This window comes from Maylandia zebra, unplaced genomic scaffold (assembly GCF_041146795.1).
Source record: "Maylandia zebra isolate NMK-2024a unplaced genomic scaffold, Mzebra_GT3a scaffold09, whole genome shotgun sequence".
Taxonomy (NCBI): domain Eukaryota; kingdom Metazoa; phylum Chordata; class Actinopteri; order Cichliformes; family Cichlidae; genus Maylandia; species Maylandia zebra.
This window is the reverse complement of record NW_027490039.1, coordinates 458,649-465,493: the sequence shown is the minus strand read 5'-3', so window position 1 is coordinate 465,493 and position 6,845 is coordinate 458,649.

Here is a 6,845-nt window from a genome sequence, read left to right as displayed (position 1 = left end):
AAGTGTGGGTACGAGCAACAGTCCAGGGTAAAATAGAACACCAGGCGAACCCAAAAAAAAGGTAAGCCTACTTAATAAAAACAAGATAAGACAAAACAAGACAAGACAGCAGACTCCACCAAGGAGGAGTTCACAACAGCAACTGAGAAGGCAGTCCACTCTTCCAATTTAGGTTGGACAATTTACCATGGAGAGGTGAGTACAGCAGTGAACCCTGAAACAGATAAGTGTAACCTTAAACTCTTATAGCTATGAATGCTAATAAAAGTAGTTCTAACAGCTTACCCCAGGACCGGAGGCACTATACTCTCATTGGTGGAGATACCACGAACACCTCTCTCCGCAATGGCAGAATTAAACAGACTGCTGCGCTACAACAGGCCGGAAAAGGATATTAACACCAATTCCAGTATTCGGAGGGAATCCAAGGTTAAGCGAGAGCATACCTGTAGCTGTCGTATAATCGGCTCTTGCTGATCAGTCCGTCGCAGTACGCCAGCATTTACTGCTGTATCGTACCAGAAGCTCGGGAGGAATTAATCCAACAAGACATCGGCTTAGCTTTATACAGGCTAGCGCCACCCTGCAATCAATGTGCAGGTGGGTTCCCAATTAACCCGATCACCTGATACAAGGAGCGAGTGCAGTGGAAAGAGAGCGAGGGTGGTAGAGCGAGCGAGAGAGAGAGAGAATGAGAGAAGAAAAACAACGGAAGGCGAGTAGCCCATCTGGCTACAATAAGAATTTGAGGCTCAGCTGATACAGTATCATAGGAGAATCCAACCATTGTATGTCAAGAGACTATAGGCAGTGAAAGCTCCATCTGGAGGAGGAACGACGTGGTTCAGAGCGTTGCCTCCTGCAGCTGGTGACATGTTCAGATTTCAGCTCTGTCGGTTAGAAAGTCTGTTTTTGTTTTTCATCTGTGTGTTGCTCTTTCATCCTTTTCTTCTTCCTGTTTCTTGCATCAAGCTGGCTGACTTCACCACTGATGAGGTAACCATGAGCAGTAAGCCTCGTGTCGCTCACAGTTACATTTAACATAGTGCGATAAACACACTCAGTCATTATAAGGTACATCCTCTAAAGGTTCACATAACAGACAAACAGGATAATAAAAATAATCTGGTTCTTTGCAGCGTCCTCAGATGAACAACACACGACATTATTACACGTCTCAGTATTTGTTACACTGAACACAAATATAAACACAACACTTTTGTTTCCATGAGCTGAACCGGATCCTGACTGGTTTTGCGACATGTGTGTCATTGTGCTACACATGTACGGCATATTTCAGAGTGGCCTTTTATTGTGGGCAGTCTCAGACACACCTGTGCAATATTCATGCTGTCTAATCAGCACCTTGACATGCCACACCTGTGAGGTGGGATGGATTATCTCAGCTAACGAGAAGTTCTCACTAACACACATTTAGACAGATTTGTGAGCAGTGTTTGCGAGCAATGTTCCCTGTAATGTTTCACGTGTCTGAACACACAAACTCCCTGAGCGTCCCTTGGACCACTGTGAGCAACAGCAGACGTGTGCACTGTGGTCACACCAGCATCCAAGAATACTTTTACACAACAAGACTTCTTCAAAAAAGTAACTGAGTTTTGCAAACAGAGTTTTTTGCAGCTGTTTACCTAAAAATGCAGCCGAGGTGTTTTTTAAATAAACATTTCAAACTATTTGCAGAACAATCAGCTGTTCTGCATCAAATCTGATGCCACACAAATTATTTGTGCCGCTGCAAAAAATAATTTCTGTCCACTATGAGATGAAGGAGAACAACAGCCTGATACCTGCAGGCCTGACAGCAGCAGATGTGTCACTGCTGCAACACCTGTAAACCATTGTTCTGACACACACAACAAAACTATTGACTACACTACACACTAACTACACTCTTAACTACACACTAACTACACTCTAACTACACAAGATTTGTGCTAAACTTGGCAATCGCATCTCAAACACGCCGTCACTCCTAAAACTTCCCCCTTCCTAAACAACTAAATGTCATGTTGCCATATCATTTTTTGATTGGTCGACATGGTGCATTTTTCCACCAATAGGAAAGGCTGGTGGGGGTTTGTTTTGGTGTTGTTTTTGCTCACAGGCTTTCGAGCGTTTTCCTTATAAAACGGCGTTTTTACCGTTTCTTCCTGCAGTAAATATAAACAACGACAGTATTCAGGAAGAAAACCAAACAATGCAGATATTTTATCATAACTCTGGTTTTACGTGGCCGATCAACACAATTCAAAAACTGGTATAAAGTCCACACTTTGTCCGTCAGTTGTTCCGTCTGTCCTGCTCACATCTCCAATGGTTGTACACATTGTCATTAACGTGGCTTCACTCCACATCAGCCGCTTTGCTAAAACACCGGTGTCGCACATAAGGACGCTGTCATAGCCTGTCAGCCACGTTGATCAGCTGCGTATATACGAATGTGAATCACGTGATTGGCTGGACTACGGGATAAGGTGGCCTCGTTCTGATCCCATACGGGAGCAGCCAGTCACTGACTAACACTGCAAAACAGAATCGTTAAAGTTTTCATTTTAATTTCAATTCAGGTGATTTTTCTTTTTTTTTTTTTTTTTGTGCGCAACGCAGATTTTCTGTGCAGAGACCGTGCCAGCAGTGCGCAATTGTGCCAGCAGTGCGCAATTGTGCACGCGCGCAGCTTAGAGGGAACATTGCTTGCGAGTGTCGGGTCTTTTGTGTTTGTAGAAAATGTTTCATATCTTTGAGTTGAGCTCATGGAAAACAGGAGCAAAAACAAAAGTGTTGCATTTATATTTTTGTTCAGTGTAAATGATAAAACATCAGGTTTGACCCAGAATACAGTTTGATCCACATGATGGCGCTGTGAAAAGTGCGCGCTGTACTGGTGGCACCAGTGTCCCCAGCCCACAGACCAGTGCTGCCACTAATCGAGTTTCATTAGCAGCATCTAAATGCTGTTTAAAGGTGGACTTCATCTGTCACACAGGAGCAGTTTGGCTTCGCTTTGCTTAAATAATGACCTGGTGTATTTCTGTATACACACCTGCTAAGGATCAGGTGACTCTTATAATAAAAGGTTAATACGTAAAACCTTAAAAATAAAAAGGGGTGTTTTTAGCAGTATTTAGGCTGCAGTCTGTGTATTATGTCCATGATATTCTACAGTGGGGCAAAAAAGTATTTAGTCAGCCACCGATTGTGCAAGTTCCCCCACTTAAAATGATGACAGAGGTCAGTAATTTGCACCAGAGGTACACTTCAACTGTGAGAGACAGAATGTGAAAAAGAAAATCCATGAATCCACATGGTAGGATTTGTAAAGAATTTATTGGTAAATCAGGGTGGAAAATAAGTATTTGGTCACCTCAAACAAGGAAAATCTCTGGCTATCACAGACCTGTAACGTCTTCTGTAAGACGCTTTTCTGTCCCCCACTCGTTACCTGTATGAATGGCACCTGTTTGAACTCATCATCTGTATAAAAGACACCTGTCCACAGCCTCAAACAGTCAGACTCCAAACTCCGCCATGGCCAAGACCAAAGAGCTTTCGAAGGACACCAGGAAAAGTATTGTAGACCTGCACCAGACTGGGAAGAGTGAATCTACAATAGGCAAGCAGCTTGGTGTGAAAAAATCAACTGTGGGAGCAATCATCAGAAAATGGAAGACATACAAGACCACTGATAATCTCCCTCCATCTGGGGCTCCACGCAAGATCTCATCCCGTGGGGTCAAAATGATCATGAGAACGGTGAGCAAAGATCCCAGAACCACACGGGGGGACCTGGTGAATGACCTGCAGAGAGCTGGGACCAAAGTAACAAAGGTCACCATCAGTAACACACTACAACGGCAGGGAATCAAATCCCGCAGTGCCAGACGTGTACCGCTGCTGAAGCCAGTGCATGTCCAGGCCCGTCTGAAGTTTGCCAGAGAGCACATGGATGATACAGCAGAGGATTGGGAGAATGTCATGTGGTCAGATGAAACCAAAGTAGAACTTTTTGGTATAAACTCAACTCGTCGTGTTTGGAGGAAGAAGAATACTGAGTTGCATCCCAAGAACACCATACCTACTGTGAAGCATGGGGGTGGGAACATCATGCTATGGGGCTGTTTTTCTGCCAAGGGGACAGGACGACTGATCCGTGTTAAGGACAGAATGAATGGGGCCATGTATCGTGAGATTTTGAGCCAAAACCTCCTTCCATCAGTGAGAACTTTGAAGATGAAACGAGGCTGGGTCTTCCAACATGACAATGATCCAAAACACACCGCCCGGGCAACAAAGGAGTGGCTCCGTAAGAAGCATTTGAAAGTCCTGGAGTGGCCTAGCCAGTCTCCAGACCTCAACCCCATAGAAAATCTGTGGCGGGAGTTGAAAGTCCGTGTTGCTCGGCGACAGCCCCAAAACATCACTGCTCTCGAGAAGATCTGCATGGAGGAATGGGCCAAAATACCAGCTACTGTGTGTGCAAACCTGGTAAAGACCTATAGTAAACGTTTGACCTCTGTTATTGCCAACAAAGGTTATGTTACAAAGTATTGAGTTGTATTTTTGTTATTGACCAAATACTTATTTTCCACCCTGATTTACGAATAAATTCTTTACAAATCCTACCATGTGGATTCATGGATTTTTTTTTCACATTCTGTCTCTCACAGTTGAAGTGTACCTCTGGTGCAAATTACTGACCTCTGTCATCATTTTAGGTGGGGGAACTTGCACAATCGGTGGCTGACTAAATACTTTTTTGCCCCACTGTACATTACAGTAAAAACAGTAATTATATAAAGAACAGATGGATCAGGATCCTGTCTGTGTCTTTACTATGATCTCAGCTGATAATGAGGCTTGAAAGAGACATGTTTGAACTTTTGCATTGATCAGACAAATAAGCCTGCATGTTTGCATAGCTTTAACTGTAAAACATGAAGCCTTTATTATTAAAAAAACAAAACCCTTTTAGTGTCATACAGGTAAGAAAGCAGCGAAGCGTTTTTCTCTCTAACAGATGTTTCATCTGTTTTCTCTGCCGTTGCTCTGATGGGACCTGCAGGGTGTTTTTGGTGACGTGGAGGTTTGCACAGTTGCTGCCTGTGGTGTGTGTAGAAATGTTCATGTTCTAGTCCCACTGTGAAGCACATAGACGTGTCCTGACTTCCTGTCTGTCCCACACTCTGTCTCTGTTTGTTGCTGCCAACAGTACAAGTCATCTTTGCAGATTTTACTGAATTAACAAAAACATATTTACTGAAAGACTTATTCAGTAAACATGTTTGTTACACTGAGACTGAAACAGAGATCCCTGTTTACGCTCATAGAAAACGAGCCTCTGTTTTACTTTATTGAAATCATTTCTAATCACAGACAGGATCAGCAGCGTGCAGCTGCAGTGAGGTGTTAGTAGAGGAGCTGTGTTTGTGAGCTGTAGTCTGGATCAGGTCTCTGTGGGAGACTCGGTTACAGTACTTCTGAATATCCACGTGTCCACCTCACACAGCACATTTCTTCAGAATCGGTTGCTGTTTGCTAACATTTGACCTTTGCCCTTTTAGGCTGCCCTTCTGGCGCCCGTCGATGAGGACTTGGGATCTGACAAGAAGCAAACTGGGGGAAGTAGCAGAGTACCAGACTTCCCTCCTCCAGCAGGCCGGGAGATCTTGTTGCGCACCTGTGTGCCGCGACCAGCAGCGTACTCCAAGGCGCTGCCTCAGCGGCTCTTCTGTGTCCTGATGAGGGAGGAGTTTAGGTTGACCGGAGGCTTTTCCACAGACACGTCCTCCTTTTAAGTCCCGTGAACAATTCACACCTGGGATGAAGATAAGTGAAGGACACAGGATGGAGACTTTCACATGTATGAATGTGGCCATGGAGTAAGATCATAGAAATACATTTCTTCATTTGTTTGCTTTATTTGTAAGAACGGTGCAATATTTCAGCATCTACGGCTCGCCCAAGCTTAAAAGCAGGAAGCAGTATATTACTGGCATTGATTAAGAAGCATTTATGGCTTTGTCTGGAAATATGTGAAACTAAATCCTTCTGTGTATTCATAAATCTGCAGCTTCCTGCAGCTGTGATAAAACAGTTTCACACTAAAACCTTCATTTTACCTTCAAAGCTTCTCTTGATGCCTTTTTAAGGAAATGAAATTTGTCGTTAGGATGGAGTTCCCCATCCTGCACTCACCACACGCTAACACAACCTTCTCAACTCTGATATTTAGTAGATTATATTTCAGTTGCAGGGATTGGTCCTGATGGTAAACATGAGAGTCGGTGAGGACTTCATGGGTCGTTTCAGCTGAGCTCCATCCTCCAGCATGTCCTGCTGCTGGATTAACACACAGCTGTTTGTTTGCATCCAACCAGAACCAGACCGTGCAGTTCTTATTCCTGTTCATAAGCTGATTGTTCAAACATGAAGCTCTTTGACGTTGTATAAAAACTGAAACGACACTTTACAGCTGACTGTGATGTTTTAAATGGAGCTGGTTCCTCGAGGCGCGTCCGACAGCATGAGGGGAAACTTGGTTTTGTCATATTTTCTTTGTTTTGTTAAGGGTGTATCCATCCCATGATACAGACACATACAGTTTAAACGATGTTTAATGTTAATCAAAACTTCTAAGATCCAGGTTGAATAAAACAGCATTAGGTGTGTGATTTCACTCTGCTCCACACACCTGCGTGCTCCAATCAGAGACACCAGAGGAACAGGTGATGAATGTGATGGGGAATGATAGGTTTGTAGCATAAACCTATTCGCTGGAACGTTAAGGACAATCTGCTACGCAGCAAAAAGCAAGACTCAAGGCA